Below are 21,560 nucleotides of genomic sequence, written 5' to 3'. Positions count from 1 at the left end.
CTCCTCACTCCCCCTATCAACCCCTCCACTCCTCCTCACTCCCCCTATCAACCCCTCCACTCCTCCTCACACCCCCCCCCCTCTCTCTCTCTCTCTCTCTCTCTCTCTCTCTCTACCTCCCAGGCTCCCTACGCAAACAGGTTTCCAACATCAGAGGAAGTACAAATATACAACTTCACCCCATCTCAGCTACGGAAGCTAACACGAATGTGTGTGCATGTGTGATGGGATGTATAGGCATTATGGACAGGATGTGGATAGAATATATAGTATATCTGAAAAATACGTGGATAGAATAGTACATCTACTGCAATAGTTAAATAGGATATGTCTTGACTAGAATACAGTATACACATATGAAATGGGTTAAACAGTATGTAAACTTACTGACTTCTATTGTGCTACTGATAGACAGGTAAATCCATGCATCATCCTTCAGCTTTATCTGTGTTCATACGTTGAGCTTCGTATTGACATGGTGCACTCTCTGAATATATGGATTATATTTCCATCTCACTCCGAGACCTAGAATACATCATCACCACATTATGATGGGTTTGTGCTCTTGTGAACACTGAAAGAGAGCTCCCTGCAACCGAAACAACCCTTCTATTTTGGTCTTTACTCTCTGTGCTTATCTATTATTGCTTGTGGCTTGTGTGTTTGTGGCTTGTTTTTTGTTGTTGCAATGGCTAAAACTGCCTGTGAAATCAAATGCTTCAGCCTGTATAGCCAAACGCCAGGCACACTGCCCATTTCAGCACGGACTCTTCCTATGTCAGTTTTCTATCAGATGCACAGAAGCACAGCGACTCATATACTGTAAGAGGCTGTGTTTGGCTTTTACTGTAAACTACCTTATGGTAATCCCTGCATCATTTAAGCCTAAATCATTCGTTCACATCAATGTACAACAGGATTTACAACAAACCTGAGGTGAAGCAAACATTTCTCCAGTTGGATTCAGCCCAAAGCAATGTACAACAAGGGGACGTCTAGAGCAACAGCCATGGAGAACTCATCAGCAGGGGCAGGTTAGCCTACCTCTATGGGACAAGGACAGCTTCTCAGTGCCATTGTTTTTCCCCTCTGAAGGCTGGAGTGGAGAACTTGCTAATGCTAACCTCCTGACGGTTCTCGTGTTCAGGCTCACTATTCCAGTGTTCAGGCTGACTATTCTAGTGACAAGGCTGACTATTCGAGTGTTCAGGCTGACTATTCTAGTGACAAGGCTGACTATTCTAGTGGTCAGGCTGACTGGTCCAGTGTTCAGGCTGACTATTCTAGTGACAAGGCTGACTATTCTAGTGGTCAGGCTGACTATTCCAGTGTTCAGGCTGACTATTCTAGTGGTCAGGCTGACTGGTCCAGTGTTCAGGCTGACTATTCTAGTGACAAGGCTGACTATTCCAGTGTTCAGGCTGACTATTCCAGTGTTCAGGCTGACTATTCTAGTGACAAGGCTGACTATTCTAGTGACAAGGCTGACTATTCTAGTGTTCAGGCTGACTGGTCCAGTGTTCAGGCTGACTATTCCAGTGGTCAGGCTGACTATTCCAGTGGTCAGGCTGACTATTCTAGTGTTCAGGCTGACTATTCGAGTGGTCAGGCTGACTATTCTAGTGACAAGGCTGACTATTCTAGTGTTCAGGCTGACTATTCTAGTGACAAGGCTGACTATTCCAGTGTTCAGGCTGACTATTCCAGTGTTCAGGCTGACTATTCCAGTGTTCAGGCTGACTATTCTAGTGACAAGGCTGACTGGTCCAGTGTTCAGGCTGACTATTCTAGTGACAAGGCTGACTGGTCCAGTGTTCAGGCTGACTATTCCAGTGGTCAGGCTGACTATTCTAGTGTTCAGGCTGACTGGTCCAGTGTTCAGGCTGACTATTCGAGTGGTCAGGCTGACTATTCTAGTGACAAGGCTGGCTATTCTAGTGTTCAGGCTGACTATTCTAGTGACAAGGCTGACTATTCCAGTGTTCAGGCTGACTATTCCAGTGTTCAGGCTGACTATTCCAGTGTTCAGGCTGACTATTCTAGTGACAAGGCTGACTATTCTAGTGTTCAGGCTGACTATTCTAGTGACAAGGCTGACTGGTCCAGTGTTCAGGCTGACTATTCTAGTGACAAGGCTGACTATTCTAGTGACAAGGCTGACTATTCCAGTGTTCAGGCTGACTATTCCAGTGTTCAGGCTGACTATTCCAGTGTTCAGGCTGACTATTCTAGTGACAAGGCTGACTATTCTAGTGGTCAGGCTGACTATTCTAGTGTTCAGGCTGACTATTCGAGTGGTCAGGCTGACTATTCTAGTGACAAGGCTGACTATTCTAGTGACAAGGCTGACTATTCTAGTGACAAGGCTGACTATTCTAGTGACAAGGCTGACTATTCCAGTGTTCAGGCTGACTGGTCCAGTGTTCAGGCTGACTATTCTAGTGACAAGGCTGACTGGTCCAGTGTTCAGGCTGACTATTCTAGTGACAAGGCTGACTATTCCAGTGTTCAGGCTGACTGGTCCAGTGTTCAGGCTGACTATTCTAGTGTTCAGGCTGACTGGTCCAGTGTTCAGGCTGACTATTCTAGTGACAAGGCTGACTATTCCAGTGTTCAGGCTGACTGGTCCAGTGTTCAGGCTGACTATTCTAGTGGTCAGGCTGACTGGTCCAGTGTTCAGGCTGACTATTCTAGTGACAAGGCTGACTATTCTAGTGGTCAGGCTGACTGGTCCAGTGTTCAGGCTGACTATTCTAGTGACAAGGCTGACTATTCTAGTGGTCAGGCTGACTGGTCCAGTGTTCAGGCTGACTATTTCAGTGTTCAGGCTGACTATTCTAGTGACAAGGCTGACTATTCCAGTGTTCAGGCTGACTATTCCAGTGTTCAGGCTGACTATTCTAGTGACAAGGCTGACTATTCCAGTGGTCAGGCTGACTATTCTAGTGTTCAGGCTGACTATTCTAGTGACAAGGCTGACTATTCCAGTGTTCAGGCTGACTATTCTAGTGACAAGGCTGACTATTCTAGTGACAAGGCTGACTATTCTAGTGACAAGGCTGACTATTCTAGTGACAAGGCTGACTATTCTAGTGACAAGGCTGTCTATTCTAGTGACAAGGCTGACTATTCTAGTGACAAGGCTGACTATTCTAGTGACAAGGCTGACTATTCTAGTGACAAGGCTGACTATTCTAGTGACAAGGCTGACTATTCTAGTGACAAGGCTGACTATTCCAGTGTTCAGGCTGACTATTCTAGTGACAAGGCTGACTATTCCAGTGTTCAGGCTGACTATTCTAGTGACAAGGCTGACTATTCCAGTGTTCAGGCTGACTATTCCAGTGTTCAGGCTGACTATTCTAGTGTTCAGGCTGACTATTCTAGAGTTCAGGCTGACTATTCTAGTGTTCAGGCTGACTATTTCAGTGTTCAGGCTGACTATTCTAGTGACAAGGCTGACTATTCCAGTGTTCAGGCTGACTATTCTAGTGACAAGGCTGACTATTCTAGTGACAAGGCTGACTATTCTAGTGGTCAGGCTGACTATTCTAGTGACAAGGCTGACTATTCCAGTGTTCAGGCTGACTATTCTAGTGACAAGGCTGACTATTCTAGTGTTCAGGCTGACTATTCCAGTGTTCAGGCTGACTATTCCAGTGTTCAGGCTGACTATTCTAGTGTTCAGGCTGACTATTTCAGTGTTCAGGCTGACTGTTCTATTGTTCAGGCTAAATCTTCTAGTGCTCAGGCTGACTGTTCTAGTGGTCAGGCTGACTGTTCCAGTGTTCAGGCTGACTGTTCTAGTGGTCAGGCAGACTATTCTAGTATTCAGGCTGACTGTTCTAGTGGTCAGGCTGACTGTTCCAATGTTCATGCTGACTGTTATAGTGTTCAGGCTGACTGTTCTAGTGTTCAGGCTGACTGTTCTAGTGGTCAGGCTGACTGTTCTAGTGGTCAGACTGACTGTTCTAGTGGTCAGGCTGACTGTTCCAGTGTCCAGGATGACTGTTCCAGTGTTCAGGCTGACTGTTATAGTGTTCAGGCTGACTGTTCTAGTGGTCAGGCTGGCTGTTCTAGTGGTCAGGCTGACTGTTCTAGTTGTCAGGCTGACTGTTCTAGTGGTCAGACTGACTGTTCTAGTGGTCAGGCTGACTGTTCCAGTGTCCAGGCTGACTGTTCCAGTGTTCAGGCTGACTATTCCAGTGGTCAGGCTGACTATTCTAGTGTTCAGGCTGACTGGTCCCGTGTTCAGGCTGACTATTCGAGTGGTCAGGCTGACTATTCTAGTGACAAGGCTGACTATTCTAGTGTTCAGGCTGACTATTCTAGTGACAAGGCTGACTATTCCAGTGTTCAGGCTGACTATTCCAGTGTTCAGGCTGACTATTCTAGTGACAAGGCTGACTATTCTAGTGACAAGGCTGACTATTCCAGTGTTCAGGCTGACTATTCCAGTGTTCAGGCTGACTATTCCAGTGTTCAGGCTGACTATTCTAGTGACAAGGCTGACTATTCTAGTGGTCAGGCTGACTATTCTAGTGTTCAGGCTGACTATTCGAGTGGTCAGGCTGACTATTCTAGTGACAAGGCTGACTATTCTAGTGACAAGGCTGACTATTCTAGTGACAAGGCTGACTATTCTAGTGACAAGGCTGACTATTCCAGTGTTCAGGCTGACTGGTCCAGTGTTCAGGCTGACTATTCTAGTGACAAGGCTGACTGGTCCAGTGTTCAGGCTGACTATTCTAGTGACAAGGCTGACTATTCCAGTGTTCAGGCTGACTGGTCCAGTGTTCAGGCTGACTATTCTAGTGTTCAGGCTGACTGGTCCAGTGTTCAGGCTGACTATTCTAGTGACAAGGCTGACTATTCCAGTGTTCAGGCTGACTGGTCCAGTGTTCAGGCTGACTATTCTAGTGGTCAGGCTGACTGGTCCAGTGTTCAGGCTGACTATTCTAGTGACAAGGCTGACTATTCTAGTGGTCAGGCTGACTGGTCCAGTGTTCAGGCTGACTATTCTAGTGACAAGGCTGACTATTCTAGTGACAAGGCTGACTATTCCAGTGTTCAGGCTGACTATTCCAGTGTTCAGGCTGACTATTCCAGTGTTCAGGCTGACTATTCTAGTGACAAGGCTGACTATTCTAGTGGTCAGGCTGACTATTCTAGTGTTCAGGCTGACTATTCGAGTGGTCAGGCTGACTATTCTAGTGACAAGGCTGACTATTCTAGTGACAAGGCTGACTATTCTAGTGACAAGGCTGACTATTCTAGTGACAAGGCTGACTATTCCAGTGTTCAGGCTGACTGGTCCAGTGTTCAGGCTGACTATTCTAGTGACAAGGCTGACTGGTCCAGTGTTCAGGCTGACTATTCTAGTGACAAGGCTGACTATTCCAGTGTTCAGGCTGACTGGTCCAGTGTTCAGGCTGACTATTCTAGTGTTCAGGCTGACTGGTCCAGTGTTCAGGCTGACTATTCTAGTGACAAGGCTGACTATTCCAGTGTTCAGGCTGACTGGTCCAGTGTTCAGGCTGACTATTCTAGTGGTCAGGCTGACTGGTCCAGTGTTCAGGCTGACTATTCTAGTGACAAGGCTGACTATTCTAGTGGTCAGGCTGACTGGTCCAGTGTTCAGGCTGACTATTCTAGTGACAAGGCTGACTATTCTAGTGGTCAGGCTGACTGGTCCAGTGTTCAGGCTGACTATTTCAGTGTTCAGGCTGACTATTCTAGTGACAAGGCTGACTATTCCAGTGTTCAGGCTGACTATTCCAGTGTTCAGGCTGACTATTCTAGTGACAAGGCTGACTATTCCAGTGGTCAGGCTGACTATTCTAGTGTTCAGGCTGACTAGTCTAGTGACAAGGCTGACTATTCCAGTGTTCAGGCTGACTATTCTAGTGACAAGGCTGACTATTCTAGTGACAAGGCTGACTATTCTAGTGACAAGGCTGACTATTCTAGTGACAAGGCTGACTATTCTAGTGACAAGGCTGACTATTCTAGTGACAAGGCTGACTATTCTAGTGACAAGGCTGACTATTCTAGTGACAAGGCTGACTATTCTAGTGACAAGGCTGACTATTCTAGTGACAAGGCTGACTATTCCAGTGTTCAGGCTGACTATTCTAGTGACAAGGCTGACTATTCCAGTGTTCAGGCTGACTATTCTAGTGACAAGGCTGACTATTCCAGTGTTCAGGCTGACTATTCCAGTGTTCAGGCTGACTATTCCAGTGTTCAGGCTGACTATTCTAGTGTTCAGGCTGACTATTCTAGTGTTCAGGCTGACTATTTCAGTGTTCAGGCTGACTATTCTAGTGACAAGGCTGACTATTCCAGTGTTCAGGCTGACTATTCTAGTGACAAGGCTGACTATTCTAGCGACAAGGCTGACTATTCTAGTGGTCAGGCTGACTATTCTAGTGACAAGGCTGACTATTCCAGTGTTCAGGCTGACTATTCTAGTGACAAGGCTGACTATTCTAGTGTTCAGGCTGACTATTCCAGTGTTCAGGCTGACTATTCCAGTGTTCAGGCTGACTATTCTAGTGTTCAGGCTGACTATTTCAGTGTTCAGGCTGACTGTTCTATTGTTCAGGCTAAATCTTCTAGTGCTCAGGCTGACTGTTCTAGTGGTCAGGCTGACTGTTCCAGTGTTCAGGCTGACTGTTCTAGTGGTCAGGCAGACTATTCTAGTATTCAGGCTGACTGTTCTAGTGGTCAGGCTGACTGTTCCAATGTTCAGGCTGACTGTTATAGTGTTCAGGCTGACTGTTCTAGTGGTCAGGCTGACTGTTCTAGTGGTCAGACTGACTGTTCTAGTGGTCAGGCTGACTGTTCTAGTGGTCACGCTGGCTGTTCTTGTGGTCAGGCTGACTGTTCTAGTTGTCAGGCTGACTGTTCTAGTGGTCAGACTGACTGTTCTAGTGGTCAGGCTGACTGTTCCAGTGTCCAGGATGACTGTTCCAGTGTTCAGGCTGACTGTTCTAGTTGTCAGGCTGACTGTTCTAGTGGTCAGGCTGACTGTTCTAGTGGTCAGGCTGACTGTTCTAGTGGTCAGGCTGACTGTTCTAGTGGTCAGACTGACTGTTCTAGTGGTCAGGCTGACTGTTATAGTGTTCAGGCTGACTGTTCTAGTGGTCAGGCTGACTGTTCTAGTGGTCAGGCTGACTGTTCTAGTGGTCAGACTGACTGTTCTAGTGGTCAGGCTGACTGTTCTAGTGGTCAGGCTGACTGTTCTAGTGGTCAGGCTGACTGTTCTAGTGGTCAGGCTGACTGTTCTAGTGGTCAGGCTGACTGTTCTAGTGGTCAGGCTGACTGTTCCAGTGTTCAGGCTGACTGTTCTAGTGGTCAGGCTGACTGTTCTAGTGGTCAGGCTGACTGTTCTAGTGTTCAGGCTGACTGTTCTAGTGGTCAGGCTGACTGTTCTAGTGGTCAGGCTGACTGTTCTAGTTGTCAGGCTGACTGTTCTAGGGGTCAGGCTGACTGTTCTAGTGTTCAGGCTGACCGTTCCAGTGTCCAGGCTGACTGTTATAGTGTTCAGGCTAACTGTTCCAGTGTCCAGGCTGACTGTTATAGTGTTCAGGCAGACTATTCTAGTGCTCAGGCTGACTGTTCTAGTGGTCAGGCTGACTATTCTAGTGTTCAGGCTGACTATTCCAGTGTTCAGGCTGACTATTCCAGTGTTCAGGCTGACTATTCTAGTGTTCAGGCTGACTATTTCAGTGTTCAGGCTGACTGTTCTATTGTTCAGGCTAAATCTTCTAGTGCTCAGGCTGACTGTTCTAGTGGTCAGGCTGACTGTTCCAGTGTTCAGGCTGACTGTTCTAGTGGTCAGGCAGACTATTCTAGTATTCAGGCTGACTGTTCTAGTGGTCAGGCTGACTGTTCCAATGTTCAGGCTGACTGTTATAGTGTTCAGGCTGACTGTTCTAGTGGTCAGGCTGACTGTTCTAGTGGTCAGACTGACTGTTCTAGTGGTCAGGCTGACTGTTCTAGTTGTCAGGCTGACTGTTCTAGGGGTCAGGCTGACTGTTCTAGTGTTCAGGCTGACCGTTCCAGTGTCCAGGCTGACTGTTATAGTGTTCAGGCTAACTGTTCCAGTGTCCAGGCTGACTGTTATAGTGTTCAGGCAGACTATTCTAGTGCTCAGGCTGACTGTTCTAGTGACAAGGCTGACTATTCTAGTGTTCAGGCTGACTATTCCAGTGTTCAGGCTGACTATTCCAGTGTTCAGGCTGACTATTCTAGTGTTCAGGCTGACTATTTCAGTGTTCAGGCTGACTGTTCTATTGTTCAGGCTAAATCTTCTAGTGCTCAGGCTGACTGTTCTAGTGGTCAGGCTGACTGTTCCAGTGTTCAGGCTGACTGTTCTAGTGGTCAGGCAGACTATTCTAGTATTCAGGCTGACTGTTCTAGTGGTCAGGCTGACTGTTCCAATGTTCAGGCTGACTGTTATAGTGTTCAGGCTGACTGTTCTAGTGGTCAGGCTGACTGTTCTAGTGGTCAGACTGACTGTTCTAGTGGTCAGGCTGACTGTTCTAGTGGTCACGCTGGCTGTTCTTGTGGTCAGGCTGACTGTTGTAGTTGTCAGGCTGACTGTTCTAGTGGTCAGACTGACTGTTCTAGTGGTCAGGCTGACTGTTCCAGTGTCCAGGATGACTGTTCCAGTGTTCAGGCTGACTGTTCTAGTTGTCAGGCTGACTGTTCTAGTGGTCAGGCTGACTGTTCTAGTGGTCAGGCTGACTGTTCTAGTGGTCAGGCTGACTGTTCTAGTGGTCAGACTGACTGTTCTAGTGGTCAGGCTGACTGTTATAGTGTTCAGGCTGACTGTTCTAGTGGTCAGGCTGACTGTTCTAGTGGTCAGGCTGACTGTTCTAGTGGTCAGACTGACTGTTCTAGTGGTCAGGCTGACTGTTCTAGTGGTCAGGCTGACTGTTCTAGTGGTCAGGCTGACTGTTCTAGTGGTCAGGCTGACTGTTCTAGTGGTCAGGCTGACTGTTCTAGTGGTCAGGCTGACTGTTCCAGTGTTCAGGCTGACTGTTCTAGTGGTCAGGCTGACTGTTCTAGTGGTCAGGCTGACTGTTCTAGTGTTCAGGCTGACTGTTCTAGTGGTCAGGCTGACTGTTCTAGTGGTCTGGCTGACTGTTCTAGTTGTCAGGCTGACTGTTCTAGGGGTCAGGCTGACTGTTCTAGTGTTCAGGCTGACCGTTCCAGTGTCCAGGCTGACTGTTATAGTGTTCAGGCTAACTGTTCCAGTGTCCAGGCTGACTGTTATAGTGTTCAGGCAGACTATTCTAGTGCTCAGGCTGACTGTTCTAGTGGTCAGGCTGACTGTTCCAGTGTTCAGGCTGACTGTTCTAGTGGTCAGGCTGACTGTTCCAGTGTTCAGGCTGACTGTTATAGTGTTCAGGCAGACTATTCTAGTATTCAGGCTGACTGGTCCAGTGTTCAGAAGTTGTAATCCCCCTGTTAGGACCATGCCAACAGGTCCATGGTGCTGAACACGGCTCCCCTGACTTTTACCGGCATGTAATTAGCAAAGCTATTGAGTCTCTGAGGTTCGGCTCTCGCCAGTGAGATATTGCTCCAATTTGTCTTATATTCCCAGGGTTGCACTGAATTAGGGATGTGGCAAAGGATGGTTTGGTGGGTGGTGGGGGTGGAAGGGTGTGTGTATGCGTGTGTGTGTGTTTGTGTGTGTGTGTGGTAGCGGAGGTCTTTCACAATCCATTAATGAGTGTGTGTGTTTGTCACCACTTCCTATCCATACCTGATAAAGGAGCCTGCTTCTAGGACAGCTTAGGGATAGACAATATCCATGGGCCAATGATTTCAAGGGGGAAAATGCATAACAGGAAGTCAATGCAGCTTTCCTATAGGTTTTGCAATGCCAACGTTGACCATGATAAGGCACCTACAAAAGGTAATCATTCAGTTGTAAAACACAGTAATTCTATTTTTTTTTACAGCACCATATAATATAAGTATATACTGTATAAATAGTAATTAGCAAAGTACACAGACGTTCTATCTATTTAGCATCACCTTATTTAGTATTACAACTCCTGCTGAGACTGAGGATGTCCTAGTTGGTCGACAGTTGGTGTCTTTTCCTCACTTCCTCTCTATTTTCCAAACCAATCATATACTTGGGTAAGAACATTATCCTTGCAGACAATGTAATTAGACCTGGATCACATTCCCACCATCAATGTGGCTTTGATATGAATCACATGTTGGATGTCTTTGGGGTGAGGGAATGGAGAGTTAGCAAGACTGTGTTGCCCGCTGAGCAGTCTAACAAGTTACTGCCTTGATGCCAAAACACACCATTTTAACGGATGGAAAGCACAGCAGACGTCCAGCTAAAATGGAAATACGATCTGATCATGACAGATCAATGTGAAACACTATGCATTTTAAACACTTCACTGAATTACCACCCAAAGGGGCTCCGGTCTCCCAAACTTCAGTGGAAAGAAAGACCATTTTATTAACTGATGGAAAGCCAAGCAGAAGGTCAGCTAAAATGGAAACACGATCTGATCATGATAGATCAATGTGAAACATTATGCATTTTAAACACTTTAAACACTTCACTGAATTACCACCCAAAGGGGCTCCGGCCTCCGGTCTCCCAAAGACTGATGGTTATAGTTAGACACCAATTTACACATTCACACAAGCCCGAACTGATGTCTGAAATCTGTGAGACTCCTTCTCATAAGGGTTAGAGAACCTGGAATACCTTTCATTACACTGAAACAGTGACTCTCACCCCCACTATTCCAAACTTGGCTCTTTCCATTGTGCCTCTCTCCTCTCACCAGTGTCCAATCAATAACACATTCCCCATCGCTCCCACTGTACCACCTAGGCTGCGTCCCAAATGGAAACCCTTTCCCCAAAATAGTGCACCAATTTTGACCATGGCCCATAGGGAAAAGGCTGCCATTTGAGAAGCTCCTCTAATGCCCTGATCTAGACCATGGTACACATGTATTATATACCTGCAACTGACAGGGTTCCACGACTTAAAGCGTCAGTGCTCCAATTAACTTAATTGTTGAAATCTAAAAGTGCCCGTCTATCTCTCTATCTCTCATGGGCAGAATAATAAGGATATCCTGGAATCATATGGATAACAAAATGTCACACAAAAAGCTTTCAGAGGTCTGCTGAACTGCCCTTAGTTATGTGGTTTATATGTGCTTACGAAGCCTGTGCTATCTCCTTCAAAAATGAATAGTGGTGTCCTTATACGGACCCAGTAGTGGTGGATGACCTCTGGCCTGGTCGCCTTGGGCCCTTAGCTCAGTGTCTCTGGATTCTTAAAGACAGACCTCACCACTTGAACCACATTATGATTTATTAAAACCTTTTCTTTGTGTCTTTCTGACTACATACCACAGAAATGTACCCTTTGTAGAAACAGGTATACTCCTGGAGATGAAGTACCCTTTGTAGAAACAGGTGTACTCCTGGAGATAAAGTACCCTTTGTAGAAACGGGTGTACTCCTGGAGATAAAGTACCCTTTGTAAAAACAGGTATACTCCTGGAGATAAAGTACCCTTTGTAGAAACGGGTGTACTCCTGGAGATAAAGTACCCTTTGTAGAAACAGGTATACTCCTGGAGATAAAGTACCCTTTGTAGAAACGGGTGTACTCCTGGAGATAAAGTACCCTTTGTAGAAACAGGTATACTCCTGGAGATAAAGTACCCTTTGTAGAAACAGGTATACTCCTGGAGATAAAGTACCCTTTGTAGAAACAGGTGTACTCCTGGAGATAAAGTACCCTTTGTAGAAACAGGTGTACTCCTGGAGATAAAGTACCCTTTGTAGAAACAGGTGTATTCCTGGAGATAAAGTACCCTTTGTAGAAACAGGTGTACTCCTGGAGATAAAGTACCCTTTGTAGAAACAGGTATACTCCTGGAGATAAAGTACCCTTTGTAGAAACAGGTATACTCCTGGAGATAAAGTACCCTTTGTAGAAACGGGTGTACTCCTGGAGATAAAGTACCCTTTGCAGAAACAGGTATACTCCTGGAGATAAAGTACCCTTTGTAGAAACAGGTGTACTCCTGGAGATAAAGTACCCTTTGTAGAAACAGGTGTACTCCTGGAGATAAAGTACCCTTTGTAGAAACAGGTGTACTCCTGGAGATAAAGTACCCTTTGTAGAAACAGGTGTATTCCTGGAGATAAAGTACCCTTTGTAGAAACAGGTGTACTCCTGGAGATAAAGTACCCTTTGTAGAAACAGGTGTACTCCTGGAGATAAAGTACCCTTTGTAGAAACAGGTGGACTCCTGGAGATAAAATACCCTTTGTAGAAACAGGTGTACTCCTGGAGATAAAGTACCCTTTGTAGAAACAGGTGTACTCCTGGAGATAAAGTACCCTTTGTAGAAACAGGTATACTCCTGGAGATAAAGTACCCTTTGTAGAAACGGGTATACTCCTGGAGATAAAGTACCCTTTGTAGAAACAGGTGTACTCCTGGAGATAAAGTACCCTTTGTAGAAACGGGTGTACTCCTGGAGATAAAGTACCCTTTGTAAAAACAGGTATACTCCTGGAGATAAAGTACCCTTTGTAGAAACAGGTGTACTCCTGGAGATAAAGTACCCTTTGTAGAAACAGGTGTACTCCTGGAGATAAAGTACCCTTTGTAGAAACAGGTATACTCCTGGAGATAAAGTACCCTTTGTAGAAACGGGTATACTCCTGGAGATAAAGTACCCTTTGTAGAAACAGGTATACTCCTGGAGATAAAGTACCCTTTGTAGAAACGGGTGTACTCCTGGAGATAAAGTACCCTTTGTAGAAACAGGTGTACTCCTGGAGATAAAGTACCCTTTGTAGAAACAGGTATACTCCTGGAGATAAAGTACCCTTTGTAGAAACGGGTGTACTCCTGGAGATAAAGTACCCTTTGTAGAAACAGGTATACTCCTGGAGATAAAGTACCCTTTGTAGAAACGGGTGTACTCCTGGAGATAAAGTACCCTTTGTAGAAACAGGTGTACTCCTGGAGATAAAGTACCCTTTGTAGAAACAGGTGTACTCCTGGAGATAAAGTACCCTTTGTAGAAACAGGTATACTCCTGGAGATAAAGTACCCTTTGCAGAAACAGGTATACTCCTGGAGATAAAGTACCCTTTGTAGAAACAGGTGTACTCCTGGAGATAAAGTACCCTTTGTAGAAACAGGTGTACTCCTGGAGATAAAGTACCCTTTGTAGAAACAGGTGTATTCCTGGAGATAAAGTACCCTTTGTAGAAACAGGTGTACTCCTGGAGATAAAGTACCCTTTGTAGAAACAGGTGTACTCCTGGAGATAAAGTACCCTTTGTAGAAACAGGTGTACTCCTGGAGATAAAATACCCTTTGTAGAAACAGGTGTACTCCTGGAGATAAAGTACCCTTTGTAGAAACAGGTGTACTCCTGGAGATAAAGTACCCTTTGTAGAAACAGGTGTACTCCTGGAGATAAGGTGCTTTCAGAAAGTATTTACACCCCTTGACTTTTCCACATGTTGTTGTGCTACAGACTGAATTGAAAATGTAACTGAGATTTTGAGTCACTGGCCTACACACAATGCCCCATAATGTCAAAGTAGAATAATGTTTTCACAAATGTTAACTGATTCATTAAAAATAGAAAGCTGAAATGTCTTGAGCCAATAAGTATTCAACCCCTTTCTTATGGCAAGCCTATACACTGGAGGTTGGTGGTACCTTAATTGCGAAGGACGGGCTCGTGGTTTCCATGTGTTTGATGCCATTCCATTTGCTCCGTTCCAGCCATTATTATGAGCCGTCCTCCCCTCAGCAGCCTACACTTAGTCGAAGCAAGTTCAGGAGTAAAAATGTGCTTAACAAGTCACATAATAAGTTGCATGGACTCACTCTGTGTAATAATAGTGTTTAACATGATACTAGTATTTAACATGATGTTTGAATGACTACCTCATCTCTGTACCCCACACATACAATTATCTGTAAGGTCCCTCGGTCGAGCAGTGAATTTCATACACAGATTCAACCACAATGACCGTGGAGGTTTTCCAATGCCTTGTAATGAAGGGCACATTTTGGAAGATAAAATAAATATTTAAAAAAAGAAGATAGGAAGGAAGAAAGGAAAACGCTCAGGATATCACCATGAGGCTAATGGTTACAGAGTTTAATGGCTGTGATAGGAGAAAACTGAGGATGGATCAGCAACATTGTAGTTACACAATACTAACCTAAATGACAGAGCGAAAAGAAGGAAGCCTGTACAGAATAAAAATATTCCCAAACATTTATCCTGTTTACAGCACTAAAGTAGAAGTGCAAAGGAATTTGCCAAGAAATGTACTTTATGTCCTGAATACAAAGCGTTATATTTGGGCAGAAACCAACACAACGCATCACTGAGTACCACTCTTCATATTTTCAAACATGGTGGTGGTTGCATCCTGTTATGGGTGTGCTTGTCATCAGCAAGGACTAGGGAGATTTTTTTTATATAAAAAGAAACAGAATAGATCTAAGCACTCAAAATCCTAAAGGAAACCTTGGGAGACAAATTTGCCTTTCAGCAGGACAATAACCTAAAACCCAAGACGAAATATACACTGGAGCTTCTTACCAAGACGACATTGAACGTGGCCTAGTTACAGTTTTGACTTAAATTGCCTTGAAAATCTATTTCAAGACTTGAAAATGGCTGTCTAGCAATGATCAACAACCAACTTGACCGAGCTTGAAGAATTTTTTAAAGAATAATGTGCAACTATTGTACAATCCAGGTGTGGAAAGCTCTTAGAGACTTACCCAGAAAGACTTACAGATGTAATCAATGCCAAATATGATTCTAACATAGGCTGTAACACAATAAAATGTTGAATAAGTCAAGGAGTAAACATAAGCATAATGCTTTGAATACTCTCTGAAAGCACTGTAGTTAATAGGATGTTAATAAGTGGTGAAGTGTCCCTTTAAGATTCTAGGGCTGCCATGGCAATAGAGTTAGGGAGTTTTATACATGATGCAGATAGGGTAACAGCAGAGGTGATGGGTCAAATCAATCTCAAATGAGACGACACAACTTCCCTAACCTGATGCTTAAGAATCTTCTGCAATTCTCAATTTTCTGAGGGGAAAACATGACCTGTATCACAGTTTGATGTTACAACGATTAAAGGTCACATGTCAAAAACGGTTTGGATCTTCAATAAATCTGTTTCAGAGATGGTACAGATGTAAAACTTCCTGATCCTGAGCCTTGGCTAGACTTCTCCAGTCCATTACAGAGATCTACTCCAACACCTCAACACAGTCATTTGGGTAACAGCAACACGAGCTGTTTGGCTTCAGCTGGCAGGTAAGCTGCTCTTCTCCTCATCTCTTCTCTCCTTTCAACAGTCCATTTAAAATGCTCTAACCTCGCTATGACACACAGTGTGGCTTTATACAGGTGTGTGTGTGTATGTGGTATGTGTGTGTAAATGTGTCTGTGTGTACACAAACCGTATGGAGTCACACACACTAAGCCAAGTCGCTCTCTCTCTTTGAGTAATCCTGATGAGTTTCCAGTGCTGTGAATACAAAACAGAGGGTCGCATCCCAAATGGCATCCTATTCTCTCATTTAGTGCCTATGGGCACTGGTCAACAGTAGTGCCCTATATAAGGGAATGCAGTGCCATTTGGGATGCAGACCAATAATTCTTCCCTACCTCAATAACATCTCCACCTGTGAATAATTCCCCAGTCAAATCAACAGCCCATAAAGTTTATAGGAAATACATTTCCCCCTGCCCTTTATTCCAACCCGTAAATCCGTCTGCGATTGTTCAGTATGTTTAGCCTGCCGTGACACACGTTACTTCTGTCTCATTATCATTCTCTATGAACCATCACATTGACTGTTTTATGACCTCGCTCCTCTGTTGGAATGGATAGAAGTTTCTAATCCTCACTCCCCTTCGAGGGATCCTCAGTATCTTCATGAAACACAATGCTGCCAAGAAAATAACCCATAAACAACTCTCGCATTGGGGCCGCCATGTGATGTGCTCTTGTAATGGCAAACTAAATACATTTCTCCCTTTCTCAAAACTAGAAGGTCTCAACAAAGATAAATGACCACTGAGACACTGGGTTGGAGTACAGTCTTTTTTATTTGTCTGTTTAGCACACAGGGGAGTGCTGGGGAGTTGAGGAGCAGAACATTTAAGTCCCAAATGACACCCTATCAATTCCCTATCAAAAGTAGTGCACTACATAGGGAATAGGGTGCCATTTGGGATGCATATTATCTCTAGCAACAGGACATATCTGGCTGCAGGGAGATACTTCATAACCCAGTAAGCTAGGTGCAGAACGAGGCTTGGTGGTCTTCCGGGGATGGGACATTACTGACTCCTGTAAGTAGAATATCAGAGAAGCTTAATGTGGGAAGGCATTGTGTGTGTGTGTGTGTGTGTGTGTGTGTGTGTGTGTGTGTGTGTGTGTGTGTGTGTGTGTGTGTGTGTGTATGTGTGGGTGTGTGTGGGCGTGTGTGGGTGTGTGTTTGTGCATGCGTGCGTCCATGTTTGTGCACTCGTGTTTGTGTACGTACATGAGTGTGCAGAACTGCATGTGTGTGTGTGAGAGAGGGGGCAGGGGGGTCTGTTAGGGGGCCAAACCGCAATCCCACAAGGCTCGACCTCACAATATGAGCACTGGATGTAATGGGATATTTATCAGCCGAGGACACTTGGTCGACGACAAGGGGAAACAAACAACCATGTATAAACAGAGCACCCCCCTGCATTATGATAAACAACCACAGTGTTAGCACGTCTGATAACCACTCACTGAACTGGATTCTGCACTGTACTGAACTGGAGTACCCTTCAGGAGTTACCAACGTTTCAGAGTAGGTATTATCTAAATAGAAGGAGGAGGAAGAGGAGGAGGAGGAGGAAGAGTAGGAGGAGGAGGAAGGGGAGGAGGAGGAGGAGGAGTAAGAGGAGGAAGAGAAGGATCAGAAGAAAATGAAGAAGAAGAATGAGAATCAGAGTAAGATTTAGAATCTTGGAGAAATCTTGGAGAACTCTTCATTCATTGACCTCTTTAACCTTCACCAGCCAGACTGTTGTTAGTTTGCCAGCTATCGATCAGAACACATTAAGTGGTATCTGCTGGAAGATTACAACCAGACTGTTGTTAGTTTGCCAGCTATCGATCAGAACACATTAAGTGGTATCTGCTGGAAGATTACAACCAGACTCCACAGCTGGGAAGAATTGACATTTGGATAAAAGAAACTCCACTCCTTCCATCCAATTTCGTTTCTGTCTAATTTTATTGACAGAGATCCCTTCTCACTCCATTGACAGACCCATGTTAGCATTGTGTTTCTCAAACTGACTTCCCACTGGACACAGAAGTCAGTTCAATGTCTAGTTTTGATTTACATTGGGTTGGGTTGTCAACTAATGTGAATTCAACATGATATCAACCAAAAATGTCACCCGGTGATTGGATGTGGGTTAAAAGTTGGGTCAAAAAAAGACGAAATTGCCTTACGTTAATTACTTTTTGCAAATCCAATCGGTTTTCCACACTTATTCAATGTCATCACATATGTTGGGTGTTGAAATGACATGGAAACAGCGTTGATTCAACCAGTATTTGCCCAGTGGGTTTGTTTTTGACCTGAGGAGGAGGAATTCTTACCGATGGGCCAGGGAACATGTCAGGGCTTAGAAGAGATTAAGAAGGGTAAGACCTAGAGAGAAAGAGACACCGAGAGAGAGAAAGAGACACCTAGAGAGAGAAAGAGACACCTAGAGAGAGAAAGAGACACCTAGAGAGAGAAAGAGACACCTAGAGAGAGAAATAGACACCTAGAGAGAGAAAGAGACACCTAGAGAGAGAAAGACAAACCTAGAGAGAGAAAGAGAAACCTAGAGAGAGAAAGACAAACCTAGAGAGATAAAGAGAAACTAGAGAGAGAAAGACAGACCTAGAGATATATAGAGAAACCTAGAGGGATACAGAGAAATCTAGAGAGAGAAAGAAACCTAGAGAGAGAAAGAAACCTAGAGAGGTAAAGAGAAACCTAGAGAGAGAAAGAGAAACCTAGAGAGAGAATGACAGACCTAGAGAGAGAAAAATAAATCTAGAGAGATAAAAAGAAACCTAGAGAGATAAAGAGAAACCTAGAGAGATAAAGAGAAACCTAGAGAGAGAAAGAGAAACCTAGAGAGAGAGAAAGACAGACCTAGAGAGAGAAAGACAAACCTAGAGAGATATAGAGAAACCTAGAGAGATAAAGACAAACCTAGAGCGATAGCTGACGAGTACAGTGAGTCCATATGGAGGTGGTCAGAATGACGAGTTGCCTTGAGCTGAGAAAGATACACAGACAGTTAACAGTAGGGTAAGTGTCAGTGTGCATTCAGTGGAGAAATGGTTTCTTTACACTAAGTGCAGTAAGTAAATTGACCCATATTAATTGTGGTACATATTTGTGATACATATTAATTGTGACAGGCTGTGGTTGGACTAAGAGCAATGACAAAAATAAAAATAACAAAAATATGTCATTCTTAGTGTTCAACTGATAAAGACCACCACAGACCCATGATGTCAGTTGTGTGACTAAGAGTGGATTCAATCAAAAGTGCATAAGCCATTTACTGCAGTGGACTAAATCAGGGTCCCACAGGGTGTTTCTTGGTAGTCTTAAACAAAAGTATACACCTCATACACAACGTTATGGACCTTAAAAAAAGAAGACACCTGTACCATGTCAGATAAAGAGTTTTCATTCCAATATTACACTTTATATACATCACAGAAGAATGAATTATAACAAAACCTTTTAACATAGAAATAGAAATGTTTATTAATTATGAAATGATGAAAAATATGAATAACGTTCCAGCCATGAGGCCACTAGAGGGTGATTTGGTCATTTGACTGCAGGAACTAGTATTGTTTATCTATTGTGTTATTTCTCAAACTACTCACCTACATCCTCTGATAAACTGTAACCATCTACCACTAAATGCTGCTAGTACCAACAAACATCCTGGGATTGAATTTGACCACAGACATATGTAATGACTTTGTTCACAGTAAAATGTGTATTTGTTATAGTGGAAATACTATAGGCTTACAGTCTATAGCTGTGGCTACGGTAACCTGGTCCTGTGGTGGAGTCTGTACCAACTGAAAAACATGATAGCCAAGGAATAGGGGTAATTGATTAATCCCCCATATCCCCTTAAAACCATGGTATGGCCCATTAGTTTAGCTCATTAGCCAGTTACAATGGGTAAATCTCATTTCATGGGTTACTGATGACTGCGTCTGGACGCAGCACCAGTGTAAGTATAACTGACGTAATGCACACAAACATGACCTTTGACCCCATATCCCCCACTGAGAAGTCAACAAGACACGTCGTGACCTTTGACATGTATTAAATAATGGCTGTTTTTTTAATATGCTACTTTTTGGAGGAAAATGCACTATTTCAAGGTCAGATCATGGAGAAACTGAGGCGTGGTTCGAATCCCACTTTTGACACCAACTTCTTTTACTCTGACATAAAATATTTACTTTTGTAGTTGTGCCACTTAAACTAACACAACTTTCCACACAATTTATATTAAAGGCACCATTAAAAGATTAGGCCCAGGTTGCACTTAGTGTCTGTCCCACATGGTACCCTATTCCCTATATAGTGCACTACTTTTGACCAGTGACCTATGTCAGGTCAAAAGTAGCGCACTATATAGTGAATAGGATGCCATTTGGAACACATCACCACTGTCTTTATTACTACAGTATACAGTACAAAACATCCTGCAGACTGAATTTCCTCCACAGAAGCATCCAACAGTAGGATCCAGGCCCCTACAGCAACAGGACTTATATTACATTAACGCCAGCTGTATAATTGGAGCAGCTCTATCAAGGAGGCTGTTTATTAGGCCACAGAACGACCTTGTGTTGACGAGGAATATTAATCACTCATAACGAGCCCCGGTTGCAATTCTCCCACATCAAAATCTCCATGAATTTTTCCTGATTAAGATGGAAGGAAGGAGATAAAGTGGAGAGAGAAAAGAGGAGAGAGAAAAAGGTCAAGAGCTTCCTCCAGTGTGATGGTGATGTCTTTCAGGGGAGAACGCTGCAGACTCCCTCCTCCTCTTCCTCCTCCCCGTCTCCCTCCTCCATAATACACCAGTTTTTATATTCCATGTATCGCAGGAGAAGAACATTGATTTACCATGTATTGATTACCATTCAGGCAACATTGTTCATCAGAATTGGTAAAAAACAAAAACAATTCTAGAAATTGTTTCATTACATTCATAACTGCATGTCAGTCTGATCTGCATATGGAAACTCCAGTATGAACCGTTGACATAGATACAAATGATTTGATTGCATGACATTCAGGCTGACGCAATTTTCCTAAAACAAGAAAGCCCAGAGGTATGATTAAAACAACATCTGACTGTATGAACTGAGAATACAGTTGTCGACTACTTTAACCGACTTTAAATGTCACTCTCCATACAAACACAATCTATGGTTTTATGTCATATGAAAAACACGCTTTTTCAACACAAAGAAGAGGGTAGCATCTGACATGTCTTTTCTACGTGTGTCCCTGCTCTGTTCAAAGCCAGATTCAACGTTTAGATTTGGTCTTAGATTCTGAGGGGTTTCTGCAGTTTGAAATCGAATTCTGAGGGGCTTTTGCATCGTGCTCGGCTCCCACTGATTTTGCCATCCAGTCTGATAGTATTGCAGAGGACAGTTCATCTAGAAGCTCCTGGGATTGAAGAGATGAGCCTCTCCATGCATGGCCTACCACACATATACTGGGAGAGAGATTCCAAGACGGGCCAAGATATCAACTTGAACCTGACTTTTAAACTAATCCAAGTAAATAAAGATTGACAGGAGCAGGCGTGTTGGAGGCATGGTGAGCTACTCACAAATTAGGGAAGATGCATATGGAGTAAAGTAGCTTACAATATAGTAAAGTAGCTGTTTACAATATACAACGTGTATTAACTTTGTTGGAATAGTCATCTGCTTTGGAGTAGTGGAGATTTACAGTACGAGTCCACAGAAAGGTCATGAAAATCAACAGACAGCCAGCTCATCCAACACAATCAACAGACAGCCTGCTCATCCAACACAATCAACAGACAGCCAGCTCATCCAACACAATCAACAGACAGCCTGCTCATCCAACGCAATCAACCGACAGCCCGCTCACCTAACACAATCAACAGACAGCCTGCTCATCCAACACAATCAACAGACAGCCAGCTCATCCAACACAATCAACAGACAGCCTGCTCATCCAACGCAATCAACAGACAGCCTGCTCATCCAACACAATCAACAGACAGCCAGCTCATCCAACACAATCAACAGATAGCCAGCTCATCCAATGCAATCAACAGACAGCCCGCTCACCTAACACAATCAACAGACAGCCTGCTCATCCAACACAATCAACAGACAGCC

Source organism: Oncorhynchus mykiss, chromosome 13 (genome assembly GCF_013265735.2).
Source record: "Oncorhynchus mykiss isolate Arlee chromosome 13, USDA_OmykA_1.1, whole genome shotgun sequence".
NCBI classification, from domain to species: domain Eukaryota; kingdom Metazoa; phylum Chordata; class Actinopteri; order Salmoniformes; family Salmonidae; genus Oncorhynchus; species Oncorhynchus mykiss.
Note: the sequence above shows the minus strand (reverse complement) of the source record.